The sequence below is a fragment of the Chanos chanos genome, chromosome 3, assembly GCF_902362185.1.
Source record: "Chanos chanos chromosome 3, fChaCha1.1, whole genome shotgun sequence".
Lineage (NCBI taxonomy): Eukaryota > Metazoa > Chordata > Actinopteri > Gonorynchiformes > Chanidae > Chanos > Chanos chanos.
In genome coordinates this window covers 54,623,328-54,637,500 of record NC_044497.1, presented here as the reverse complement: position 1 = coordinate 54,637,500, position 14,173 = coordinate 54,623,328, and the positions used below count along the sequence as shown (strand labels likewise).

Below are 14,173 nucleotides of genomic sequence, written 5' to 3'. Positions count from 1 at the left end.
AAGACCATTGTAATTAATTTCGTTTTGGCGGGAGGGGCACCCAGCCTTTGATTACAGAGACATCTCTCTCTCTCTCTCTTTTTTTTTTTTTTCTCCGGACAGCTCTATTGAAACGAATGGAGATGGAGATTGGATTCAACACATTAACCTTTCGCTCTAACTGTGTTATTATAGAGACTTGCAGGCCACCGTGGTCGGTTCAATATTAATTGCCTCTCTCTGTGTACGCCTCAATGCTTTGGCTGGAAGAGAAGGCCTGCACGCTGACGCTCGGCTCCCAAGCGCAAGAGACGTTTCAGAGTGCGTCGAAGTGTACTGCTCTCCGAATAATTGCCATCGGAGTACAATGACAGGACAAAGACACTGTAGATGGCTTGCAGATGGCCGAAACTCAATCTGTTTAATGTCATGTTTAAACGTATTTGCCACAAAATTTTTTCCTTCAACGTGAAAGAAGGTCAGCCTGTGTCTGATAATACAGTTAAACTGAAAAATAAAACAGACAAACACAACAGACCTCTGCCCATACACACAGATACACACACACACACACACACACACACGCAAACACACACGCACGCGCACACAAATCTTCACCATTTCATTTCAGCCGATGCTAATATGAAATCTTTAGTCTTAGATCAACTGGTAATTGGATTAACTGACAGAGTCAACCTTGTTATGGCATTCCCACTTGCGTGTCCACCATTTCCAAGCCACTAATTGGTCCGTTTGTGAATTTCCCCCCGCAGGCCGCGTCTCAGCCCGCCGCAGTGCCGCTGTCCGACGAAATATCCTCATTTTCCGATAGCCACAGCAAGGGCTCCGCACTTTCATCCCCTGCACTTTGTGAGTTTACACTTTTATCCATTGTGGCTTAATTATGTGTTACATTCACACTCATAAAGCTAACAAACATGCGTAGCCTGCAATACGCAACTCCACAAAGGGAAATCATATAAGAGGTAATGGAGATCAGACAGTAGGAGCCGTTAGAGTCTGTTCCTTTGTGTTGTGCTGTGAAGTTGATGAGGAGGTGAGCTGGATAAGGAAACCGAGGGGGGTAAGGATGGCATATGGAAAGACCAACTGTTCAGCACAGCACCGTATCCTTGCTGTGTTGTCACCTGTCTTTTCAGCCCTGACAGCTTAGTACAACACCCACAAACACCCAGAGAACAGATCACACCACAACACAACACACACTCTCTCTCTCTCTCTTTCTCTGAGCCTGCTCTCATCACTACACCGCTGTTCTCTGGACTGAACACCTTAGAGATGCAGACAATGCTGTATTTTAGTTCTGTTTCGTACCACGAAAGAAAAGACAAACGGTAAGATTTTTCATTTAGTACAGACTGGGTGTTGTGACATAGTCACTGCATGACGATTTCGATTTTGAATCCTGAAGCACATTTCGGGCACACAATTGCAAACACCGTCGAGTTCAGGTGGTTTTTAAAGTAACAATGAAAGCACGGAAAAGAGGGGGAATATAAAGGAGACAAAAACAACGTGAGTTCCACTCGACTGATCCAATTCGCTCGTCTACACAACAGGAAAAACGAGAGGAACGCTGGCGGACGTAGCATCGATTGTGTCAATGTGTGTGTCTGCAGCTTTACATCTGGACCCCCATCAGGTAGAAAATAATGCCCCAAAACAGACAGTAGCTCCTGACAGCAGGTACACTCTATGCCCCCTCCCCGAGTCACTGACTGCCTAGCAACGCCTGCCTGGCAACACCTACCCCCCCCCCCCCCCCCCCCCCAAACGTTGGATTCCATGCTGGGCCTACAATACATTTACGACACAAAAGACAAATGGATCCAGACAAACAGGTAGGGACTAACATGAGCGGTTTTTAAGCTGAATTTCATAAATATGAGCGTCACAAAATCATCGTATTATCTTTTCAGTTCGAACAGACTAAAGCTCATCAAACGCAGATGCTATGCTAATGGTACCAAGCGGCCGGAAAAGGAGAGAGAACGCAACCTAAGCGGATACAGGCGCATACATACATACAGTGCAGCGACTGTGTGAAGTTATTTGTTGTGCAAGCAGAGGAGAGCTTCTTTCCTGATTGCCAGAGGCGATCGATTGGCAGGCCACATCAAACTGCACGGAAGTGCCTGGAAAAGGTCATTCTTCAGAGGCGTAATCAATGCTCCTCACTCTGCATTCAGAGTCTGTCACAGTAACGGCATGCCTCACAATGACGGGGATGAAACACGCCGGGGGGGGGGGGGGGACTACTGTTCTATTCAAGTTAGCGAGATACTAGACATGATAAAGATCTCAGATGATGGCATGCAATTTTTTTCCTTTTTTTTTTTTGTTTAACCGGAGGACGGGTGCACATGAGAACACTTGCTCTTTCTCAGGGATGCTGCACGGGGGTGAGAAGGAGACGAGGAGGAGAGATGGGAGGGTGTGTGTGTGTGTGTGTGTGTGTGTTGGGGGAGGGGGGGGGGGCATGTTGACTTACTGCTGAGGTACCACGGGGTTAAAAGCTTTGTTCCAAAGCACCACAGCAGAAGCCAGACACCTCAGAACCCTTCAGTTCAACCCTTCAGCTCTGAGTTAACGTTCCTCAGTGACGCGCCTGGGATTCGAACCAACAACCATCTAGCAACCATCTATACCGTTATGGTACGCTCTCTGAGCAGGCTTTTCGGTTCATTACTGAATTCTCGCACTTATGGAGGTAAACCCTCACAAATCTATGACTTTTTCACATTAATCATCAGCTATATCTGAAGGCAATCACATGAATAGCATTACTGTAAATGATACTTGCGTATTAATTATAACTCGTACACTCTTCTGACGATCAGCATCTCTGCTGCAGCATTCCACAGACACGTGTATTTTATGTAGATTAACAGAGAGAATGAATTTAGCGTTAATGATTTCTCAAAAAGCTGGCATGGGGAGCTCTCTCCTAACTGGTCTAAATCCATCATGTTAGTGTACGCATCTGGGCTGTACCTCTGGCTTCCTTCACGGCACCGCAGTACTACTGTGAATTAGCAGATGCTCCAATTACTTATTGTTACTTACATTAATCATGACCAGATGGCAGCTGAGCAAAACTGTCTGGCTTGAGTAGAGGAAGGCAAAATACACCACCACTTTGAACATACTGTAAATCTGGAGCAAAACAGGGCTGCAGATTGATATTTAGATATATCAGGGTGATACTCTCGACCAAGGGTGTAGGGTTGAGCATCAGATTGATTTTTTTTTTTTTTTTTTAATTTCAGTCAGAGATGTGCAAACACCCCTAGCTTGAGCCATGTTACTTTTCACAAATACGCTCACACGCGCTCGCACACGCACGTACATACACATGAACACAGCCGCGCACTCCGGGAGTCACACAATGACTTTCACCTTTTGGATTCCGTGTCTCACGATCAGGATACACTCAGAATGCTGAACCGCAAGTCAGCCTGGTCACAGTAGAGTAGCCTACTGCTTTTAAGACAAACATGTCAGTTGAGCAGTCTGAGCAAAAACCTTAACCTTCTCCTTCACTCCCTCAGGGCAGGCGGAACAGACTCTGACCTTCGCGCGGTTAACGTTCCAGTGGCTCTCGAATCAGCGTGATGCTGATGTGGAGCCGACCAGATTCTAAGTTCTGTGATGATTCGATTTATGTGCTAAGAGCTGAAAAGAAAGACCGGCAGGAAACTATCTTAAAGGGAGCCTGGAGGGCCTGCAGTTTCCACTATAAAGAACCCCTTCACTTTTGACTGAAGTTTTTCACCGTTTCCCCGCAAAGCAGCTAACGCTCACGTTTCGTTTGAAGATACATATTACATTCCTTGAGAAAGTACTCACCGCCACATCTGATTAAATATAAATGCCGAGCAAAACATGTAAGAATTTAAAAAGAACTTAGGAGAGCAAAGACAGCACCAACGGTATGGCAATAAAATACCACGTTTACAACTGACGGATAAAAGCGATTATCGTAGTCATTATCAAAACTAAGCAATGTGTAGGTACATTTCCTGCTTCGAGCCAAAAACGTCCCTGCTGTAAATGCAGACTGACATCCCAAAGACATTAATCAACCGTCTTCCGGAGAAAAAGATCTGCGTCACAAAGAACGGATCCTTACACTTCATTTAGCTGATTAGTCTTAATTAACTTTAATAACGAGCACTGCCATGATAAACAATGGCAACGTCTTTATAAAGACAAACAAATTTCAAAGCCTTTCTTGGACTACAAAGACCCACGCCTATTTCACAGTCCTTGTTCAGCACTGACGCAACACTACCTCGGGGAAAACGCAGACGCAAACCTTCGCGAGACATATGCGGGAAAGAGCCAAACTGATGTAATTTTATTACAAACATTTCTCTGCCAAGCTGATAACCTCAGCTTTGATGAGTAGAAGAGAGCTCTGTTCTGAGGGTAATGCGTAAGCCAACAGTTTAACGAAATGTAATCAGACCCAACTGCTTCGTTCATACGCAACAGCAGTGTCTTAACTCGGCGGGGAAACGTTACTGTAGGACTGTAATAGTCTGAAAAAAAAAGATAGTTTCACGCAGTGTGTTAAGTTTTAATGTACATGAACCCACACATCGGGAAGTAATTTGAAAACAAATACACTCCAATAAATAAGTAAATAACAAGCTGAACAAGCAGGGGCCTACTTGTTATCGGTGGGAAAACAGTGTATTGCAATGACGAGAAAGCGAGGAATGGAAAGATTGTAATGGCAATGAGAATTGGGACAGGTTTTTATAAGCACCCTTCGTGTTTTGGTCATTTGTGCGGCACGGCTGTTTCCAGGTTGTTTGGAACGCACATGCTTAGATCTCCCAGGCGATTACCAGATAAATGCACTCTTAATTCACAACACATGCACCGTCCTAAAAATAGAACCGCTAATTCCACACGGTTCACTTCAGAATCCAAGTTTTTACCAACTCGAAACACGAAAGCTCACTCTGTCCTGGTCTGTGAACAACATTTCTAGATCTTTCTGGGAAAACTAGCTCAAGAAAGTTCAGAGCACAGCTGAACCAAAGCATTCTATCATAATTTGAAACAGAATACAACATAACAATGAAAAAAAAAAAAAAAAATCTAAGTTGCGACTTCACTATGAAAGTTGTGTGTGTGTGTAGGCCTACATGTGGGCTGATATATGAGGTACATGTTTTCTTTTCTATATGTAAATGTACCAGACTGATCCTCAGAGAGTCAGTTAAACGTAGCTGCCTTTTGCAGTCCACCTGCAGCGAGATTAAGCCATTAAAAACCAAACAACAAAACCGTAATTGAAACTGCTGTACCCAACTGTTCGGCACAGGAAATCTATGCCCAAAATAACACAGTTAATCTGCATGAATATTAATCTGTGTTTCCGTGGGAAGCTAATCAAACGTCATTAATCTGGTTGTAGTTGCCTTTGCAATCTTTCCAAGAGGGACAAATGAGTGTGTTCCGAAGCCAGCTGGAGGTAGTCAGTCACGTGATCCACAAGACCCAGTGTTCCAAGACTGTGGTCTTACAAACAGACACACTCACTCTCTCTCTCTCACATACACACACGCACACATGCACACGCACACAAATTAATCACCAAGGCTACCACATAACACTAAAAATATAAATTTTATGGAAAGCTGCTACTCAGTTCACTCCACCGGCCTCTGTTTAATCATCTTAAGCCCCCCCCCCCTCCCCCCAACCCCCCCTCTCGCCCACAGTCCCGAAAGGCCAGCTCTCTCTGGAGTCACCGTTCATCCACTCATGAGGCCAATGCAGTTCTACAACCCCTCCCACTCTGCTGTCTGACAAAAAGGAATATCGCCATGGTGACACGCACTCCGGCACACGCCACAGTGTGTGCTCATCTCCGTGTTCTGCATCGAATGCTTCCCATGGGGCAGTTATATGGTTGGGGGCGGTCGGGGGGTGGGGGGTCTCTTTCCTGGTGTAATAAGCAGTGAAACAGATCTCAATACAATATTTGTGTTCTCAGACTGCGGTCACCGGGAGACTCATAGGACACGTCCACCCACCCCACAGTGGTGTGTGTATGTGTGTGTGTGTGTGTGTGTGTGTGTGTGGTGAGTTACAGGAGGGTCCCTGGCCCCCCGTGACGGGCCCGTATTACTGGCTACATCCAGCCGAGCTGTCCCCAGCGGCTGAGAGGCGCAGCATGGAGGGCGCTGGAGTAGGAAATTGAGGCCACCTCAGGTTCAGTTGGGTTTTTTTTTTGGTTTTTTGGGGGGGTTTTTTGTGCAGAAGAAAAAAAAGCCTCATTTCATACAACAAGGGGTTTCAGCAATTACATGTGACAATTGCCTGGCGAGACAACTAAGAGGGAAATATCAAATAAAATAAATAAATAAATGAATGAATGAATGAATAAAAGATTGATCTGGACAAGTAACAACTCTCTTTGCTTTATTAAAAGTCATTCATCACACCACGGTTGGGTTTAATGGTGTTAAGAGCAGAGAGGGATGAGGGTTAGCGCAGGGATGGTGATGGAAGTCAGGAGAACCCAGCCTTCCACAGGCAAACATCTCCGTCTCCAGAGACCGACTGAGGAATATTCCGGTTCTCCATAATGCAAACGTCTTCACAAGCTTCACGGGCGTCCTCGGCTCTTTCACCTCCTCCTTTTGCTCCCAGTTCTCTCTCCCCTCTCTCCCTCCTTCCCTCCCTCCCTCCCTCCATCACACGTTCAGCTAAAAATTTATACCTACAGGTCGTTTGAGATGAAAATTAGAATGTCAAGAGCTTTGTCTTCATAGACAAAACACAGGAGGAAGGGCATGTTTCCCTTGACAGCACAATTCCATTAATGTGAGGATTCCAACAGGGGATGCCTGACTGGCCCGCGCGCGTTAATGATGAAGTGGGAGTGAAGCTATTCCGCGGTGCCAATCACGCTACCGTCAGGTAGACCGTGCGTACAATACGACCTGAACCTGAACAGGGAAGCGCGTCCGCGTCGGTCACGCGTACGTTTTCCCCTCCGCGTCAACGTCTCGCTCTGCCGGGTCCGGCGGCCTGAGAGGGAAAACGCGCGTTTTCCTTTTACGACCTTCCGGAGCCGCGTCACCTTGCTCTGGGACAGCAGTGGTCGTGTGAAGGACAAGACGGGGCGGGGCAGCGGGGTGGAGAGGAGGGGTAGACAGTTACAGAGACACAGAGCTGACAGGTACAGACGTAATTGGGCTGTGAGATGCATAAGTAACATTTTGGCTGAGGCTACTGATGTGGTGTAGGAGTGTGTGTGTGTGTGTATATATACATACGTATATATATATATATTTTTTTTTTTGAGAGAGAGAGAAGTGGACAGGGATGAAGGTCATCGGACAGCTGTGGGAACCAAGCTGAGGCATCACACGTGACATGCTGCCAGGACATTCAGGTCCAACCGACGGGAGACGGAGACTGATTGGCCGTCAGAGCAGCGGAGAGCCGGTGTCATTGTTGGCCGAGAGCGTGAGATTTCAATGCCCCCCCTCCCCTCACCCACCCCGCACCCCTTTGGTCTGAAAACACAGCCATTTTAGGACATCTCAAAACCTCACTCACATCATTATTCACACATAGAGGATCAGATGTACACACACGAGAGCTACAATTCAATTCACAGCAGAAAGATCTGACAACCATATTTGTACTATGACATATTCTTTGGAACATTACAGACAGCTTCTGGTCTCTTTACCGTTTCTAACATATATTTTAGGTTGTGGAACATGGCGTCTTTTGCTCGTGTCATTGTGCTGGCCACACACATACAGCATACATACATATTTTTTCTGTCATTACAATACAAACAGTAAAACGTGTCATTATGTAGCCATATAAAGAGTCGCCAAACAAGCAAGAGCTTTCTTTTACTGCAGAGACATCTCATAGCTCTACACCATCAAAGCCGAAAACAGACCAGCATTCACCTCAAGCACCTACAAAAACAACAACGACCAAAAAAAAAAAAAAAAAAAAAAAAACAAAACAAAAAACCCCCCCCCCTTATTTCATCTCGAGTGAAACTCAATGACACCTAACGCCTAAGGCAGAAATCCAGGCTACGTTTTTCACCGCAACTCGCTGCACTACGATTAATTCAGGTCGCGTTTCCGATTCCAGAAAGGAGACCAAAAAAAAAAAAAAGAATGTGCAGTTTACTATGTCTGCAAAATTGTTTCACTGGAAAAATTCTTTCTGCTAAAAAAAAAAAAAAAAAAAAAAAAAAGCACCTTCCAGCTTTTGCCTTTTTTTGTGCGTGTGTGTGTCTCAGAAGTAAACGGGACATGCTGATAGCACAGAGGCTTAAAAGGAATCCATGAAAGACTGAAGACGGTTGGGTTTCCTCCATCATTTTCAAGACTTGGGGGCCCTGAGGCTAAAGACCGAATCTGAATTCTCTTTGTGGTCCGACCGCACGGGGATAGTTAGTTGAGAGAAACGCAAGCGTGCTGACAAACCGACGAATGTGCTGAACTCAGCACGGAAACACCCCACCCCTCCTTCCTTCCAACCAACCCCCCACCACCCACGCTCCCTAACACTCCCCAATATGGCAGGCGTTTCCTTTGACGTTAAGCGAGAGAGGAGGAGGAGGAGGAGGCGAGAGGAGCAGATGTATGCATGCGGAGCGGAGGCCCCATCAGAGCCGGGCTCTGGCCCTAATCATTACCGCAGTAACGACACGGCTCGGCCTCCCGCCGAAAAATCAGTCTATGATGTCACGGGCCACACAGTCAGATGAGAGAGGGAGCGGAGCCTTGTGCCGTCAGTGCTGTGCCCCTCTCCTTTTAACAGCTTACTCACCCCATTTTATTAGATACATACCAACATGCTGAAACTCCACAACTCTCTCTAACTGTAGACATCAAATATATATCTATATATATTTATATAAGACATCCATATGTAAATACTACATTTAAGAAAAGCAATCATTTAAATGTGGGAAATGACTGCCTACTGCAGTTTCTGGCTACTGCTAATGCTATTACTACTCCTACTAACAATAATAATAATATTAAATATGACAAAGATTGGTGTGAAAAAAAGATTTCTAACTATCATGATGTCCAAACAGACTGCTGTACTACATGCACGCATGAAGACATGCATTTCACATCATCCGCAATTATGCTGGACCAAAGGCACTAAAAACACAGTGTATCTGTGATCAGTGCAGGCCGTTGATGATGGTTATGGTTCTGGCGATGATTATGATTGGTGATGAATATGATTGATGGTGGTTATGGTTATGGTTATGATTATGATTGGTGGGTGTGGGGGGGGCACAGGGCAGTTGTAGTCACGTCTGAGCTCAGCTGGGCTCTGCTGACCCGCTCCATCAGACGGTCATTCATTTGCAGGTGGTGCCGTCGGGCCCTGACAGCGGGGGCAGATTCAAATGGCTTTTAGTCATCGCGGGCCGAGAGCATAATCCGCTCCAGCCCAGGCAGACGAGCTTCCCGACAAAGACCCGTGAGGGAAACACGACTCCGGCGCGCAGACGCCAGCCGCGGACAAACGGCCGGCCCTGAGTGTCTCCTTCATCAATTAGAGGCGTCAGTGTCGCCGAAATTCACGGTTCATTTGGCACCAGCGCCGAGCCGACGTGTCGCTATAATTTCCCGACTTTTTTTTTCATTCTGAAAAAGTTATGGGCTCTGCAGTCTGCGTAAGTCATTACGCCCTCACCACCGGACCCGATTAAACACAGCCAGGCGAGAGAATGTTCTAGTGGCACTCGGAAAGGGAGGGATTAAGCGTTCTTGTGTATCATACTAATGATATGGACATGTCATTAGTTATTAATCATCATTTTAACATTTCTGTGAGCGCAACAGGCGTCTCCCTTGAAAAATCATCTCATAACTGTCCATTCACGAGACTGGGTATTAGGTCCAGTCCCAGAGACTCACAACCCTGGTCTAAGCCCTCAGGACTGGAGCCCCAAGACACTGCTCTGATGAAAGAATTTTCCAGAACGTCTGTAGTTCACAGTTGACCTGTGCATCCGATTCATCATAGTGAACCCCTGGAGCCAGAGAGCGAGTAATGCTGAAAAACTCTATTTTTGCTCTGTGTTTGGATTTACCTGCAAGTGTCAGAATTATTGACAGGTTGGAGAGAATGACCTTTCCCCGCTCTTGGGTTGCCACATGTCTTCACTGTTACTACCCATCAAAAAACCAAAAGCCCTCAGGGCTGCCACCCAGGATCAGAGCCCTTCAGAGTTCAATATGTATTGATGTTCTTCAATGGGAGGGGGGGGGGGGGGTGACTTCACATTAATTACTGCCAGCAGATGGACCTAACAACCCCCCCACACACATCATCCTTTCACCCAAAAGATGACAAAATGAGCCAAAAAAAAAAAAAAAAAAAGAAATGACAGGTAGTCCCACACAGTGAGGAGAGTGAAGACTCCCACACTCCCCTTTATTTGCATGGACCAGCGAAGCGGCGGGGACGAAGAGTCGAGGGGCAGCAGAGTTTATTTCACTCCGTTATTCACATGCTCATTAATTATAATTAGAAATGAAATAACACCTTTCTCTTGAGCTGTGGCAGCCAAGAATTAAAAAAAAAAAAACAAAAAAAAAACTTACTTGCTCTATCTATAACCCTCTCTCTCTCACACACACAAACACACACACACACATATACACACACAAACACACACAGATACACAAATACTCTCGCCAAACTGATAATAAACAGAGTCTTGTGAGCCGCGGTGACTCTGGCCTCTCATACCATTTTAACGGTGTGTAGAGCGTCTAGTTAATTCTGAGGGAGGGAGTTTATGGCAATTAAAGGAGACCTTCTGGGATGATTTGACATCGCCTGAAATGTCATACACCGTCGACCACAATTACACAGTCTCCCTGGAGATGCCGAAATCGACCTCTTTCACAAAGGAAAAAAAAAAAAAAGAAAGAAAGAAAAAAACAGAAACGCATAATGCGGATGGAGAGATCTGCCACATAACTGACAGTGTCACGTCTAGCTGTATAATGCGAACGCTATTTACTGTATTTACGTTTGGCACGCCCGACGAAATTTGCATTCGCGTTTCCCCGCTACCGCGGCGAACGCGCCTCCCAACGCTTATTAACGTGTAAATTCCTGGGGTTTTATCTATGCTAATTCAGAGATGGTTAGCCGACAAGATGAGTTTTAAAGAGGCAAAGATAACGCGATTCTGGTTCCTATTCAATATTTAAGAGGATCATTTGCTCACGCGGCGTATGCGTCTGCTGACTCGGCGTGAAAAAGCCAGACGCACGGGCGCGCTCTGTTTAATGAGACAAAGCCCGAGACAGTGACGCGGGGTTTGGTCCCCGAGCGTCCACGTCACGTGCTGTTAACCAGCCTGACGTCTCACGCGCTGACCACAAAGCTTCTCAACAGGCTTTTTAAAGACGAGAAAGAAAAGAAAAAACACATGACAACTCGTATAATTCTCTCTTAAACACATCACAGGGGTCAGAGTCAAAGCGTCGCGTAACCAAGTCCTTATGTAAAGACATCATGATGCTTTTTCCACGTTTTCAAAAAAAAAAAAAGGACACCCTTTGGGTTTTCAGAGACCTCCTGCAGAAAGTACAGTGGCACGAGCAATCTAGCAATCAAGCGATGATTTCCAATAGCTGGTACATCTTTTCACTCTGAGCGTTTGTCAACACGATACCATATTGAATAATCAAAGACTTGTCCCTCCGAATTGGTGGCCAAACGGCCTGGGGTGTCAATCTGAGGAGAAGTCAGAAAGCAGACACTACACTGTAACAGTGCACTGGGGAGTAAGGAGAACTCGGCAGAGATTGACAGGCGAGAACAAGAGTATCTTCGCTAAGCTAAGGCAAACAGAGAGAGTGGACGGCAGGAAGGAGAGACAAATCCATTCTTTTTCAGTCACACATCAGTATGAAAGCTCCAAGAGGCTTAGAGACAGACCTCTGATTGAATAGGTAGAGAGAGAGACAGAGAGAGGGAGAGAGAGAGAGATGACTCTTCTTTCAAATGTGACCGAACGCAGAGAAAGAGAGACAGAAGGGGGGGAGGTGAGGGGGAGAGAGGGAGAAAGAGAGAGAAAGAGAGAGAGAGAGAGCAAAAGAAAGAAGGTGTGATGACATGGATCTCAGATAAGGGAATCACCTTGCACAAATGATACTGCTTTTCCAACATAAAACTTCAATCAATATGACCTGAGGCTGAAATCACTTCTGATAGCAGCGTTTATCATCGACCTGTGAAGCTAACCTTCTCATTACAGCTTCACACACAGAACATTCCCACTCAAAGGGAAAGGACGAGATATGGGATTTCCTGCGAGTGTTTTAAGAGAGAACATTTTAAGAGAGCATTTTAATCCTGAGTGAGAGGTTTTTTTGGGGGGTTTTTTTGAACTGTCAAACTGGTCAGACTGGTCAGAAAGGCCGACTTCACCGTTATTTAAAGTAGGACAATGTAGGACAATGTGGGCGGAGCCTGCTGATACACATGCCACTCCCACTGTCTCCCTCCACACCGACAAAAGGGCCGTGTCGAAAAATACGCCCTTCCCCATCTACGGCATGTTGAATCCATAATTATAACGGACTGTCTCAGTGCTCTGAAGGGAAAATATCGGTAATTCTCAATATCTCAATCATTAAACACATTAATTAGGTCAGACAGAACTGAGAAAAGACATTCATTCTCTCTGTAATCGGTAGAGTTTTAAACGCGAGGAAACACATAAGCTGCTCTAATTCTCAGGGCTTACTGGTAAATGTAAGAATCCACTCTTAATTACATTACGTCAGATATAAATCAGGCAGAGGGAACAGGTGTTCGACGCCGTCGGTCGGGCTGTGAAGAGCGTGGCAGCGGAGCTGCGGAGGTTTGGGAAAACGTGAGGGTCGGCGGAGGACTCTCCTTGACCCGGATGACGTGGCGTGATCGCCGTCCTTTCCGGAATGTGACCTGTTTTGTCTCAGCGCCGGGACAGCTGATGCCGTCTCCGGCAGGGAGCAGATGAACCCTCCACACTGCAGCTGTCTGTGTGAAATCCACGCACGCGCACATGCACGCACACACGCACACGCACACGCACAGACACACACACACACACACACACACACACGTAGTGTGGCCCAATCCATAGTTTGACCGTCACCTATTAAATTAGAACAAACAAAGTGGACCAGGCCCTGCCTGAAAGAGGCGTCCAATCACGGGCCGCGTATTTGTCCTGTCCCCTCTCTGTGGACGACAGCAATTCTCCTCTCTGTCTGTTCTTTGGTTCCGTTTTTATCTCCGCTCTTGATTGCATAGGCTGTTAGCCTGGGCCGCGGTTTTACTCCTTTCTTTCTTTCTCTCTTTCTTTCTTCTTTTTTTTTTTTTTTTTGACCGTGAAAATACACTACAGGCTGTCAGCGTTCCCCTGACACACACGAGGGAGGGGGGGGGGGGGGGGGGGGGGGGCGGTTTGGACAGAAAAGGACAAAACCCTGTCTTTCTCTCATTCCTCCCTCAATCCTGTTAGCTACAGTTACAACAGATGCCTGGTACTTTGGTTCTGGGTAATTAGATTGTCAATCAAGGCCTACGTGGATGACCTCCGGGGTTAAAGAGGGCGTCCAGGAAAAAGTACATCGGGCAGAAATTTCGTTGCTTTGCGATCCTCGGGATGTGTCACGTCTCCTTGTTCAAACATGGCTACGTTGACGAGTAATGGCGGGAGGTTTTTTTTTTTTTAAAACCTTTTTCTCGTTGCTCTGAGACACGTCAAGACGGGGACCGACCCAGTCCGAAAGCTTCCACTCTTTACTACAATGTATTTAATGTTTAGCTCTCCAAGATTACTCCTAGCCCTCATATATTGATTGACAGGCTGGAGGAGAAAATGCTTTGGTCCTTCAGTCAATACACACAGAGAACAGGCTGTATGAGCCGTGTGTGTGTTTGTGTGTGTGTGTGTGTGTGTGTATATGTGTGTGTGTGTGTGTGTATGGGGGGGGTTATGAATGTGGCTGTAAAGGGAAAATAAAAGAAAGGATGTGTCAGAGAAGGATAGAGTGAGAAGTGATGCAGGTCATCTGTGACAATGACATTTTATCAAATCTAAAAACAAACAAACAAACAAACAAACAACAACACC

The 14,173-nt window shown here is 46.0% G+C and overlaps 1 protein-coding gene across 1 annotated transcript in view; it reads right to left on the bottom strand.

Moving 5' to 3' along the window:
• The window catches only part of ttc28 (tetratricopeptide repeat domain 28), a 152,234-nt gene that overhangs the window by 48,821 nt on the left and 89,240 nt on the right, over positions 1 to 14,173 (bottom strand). The window lies entirely within an intron of this gene.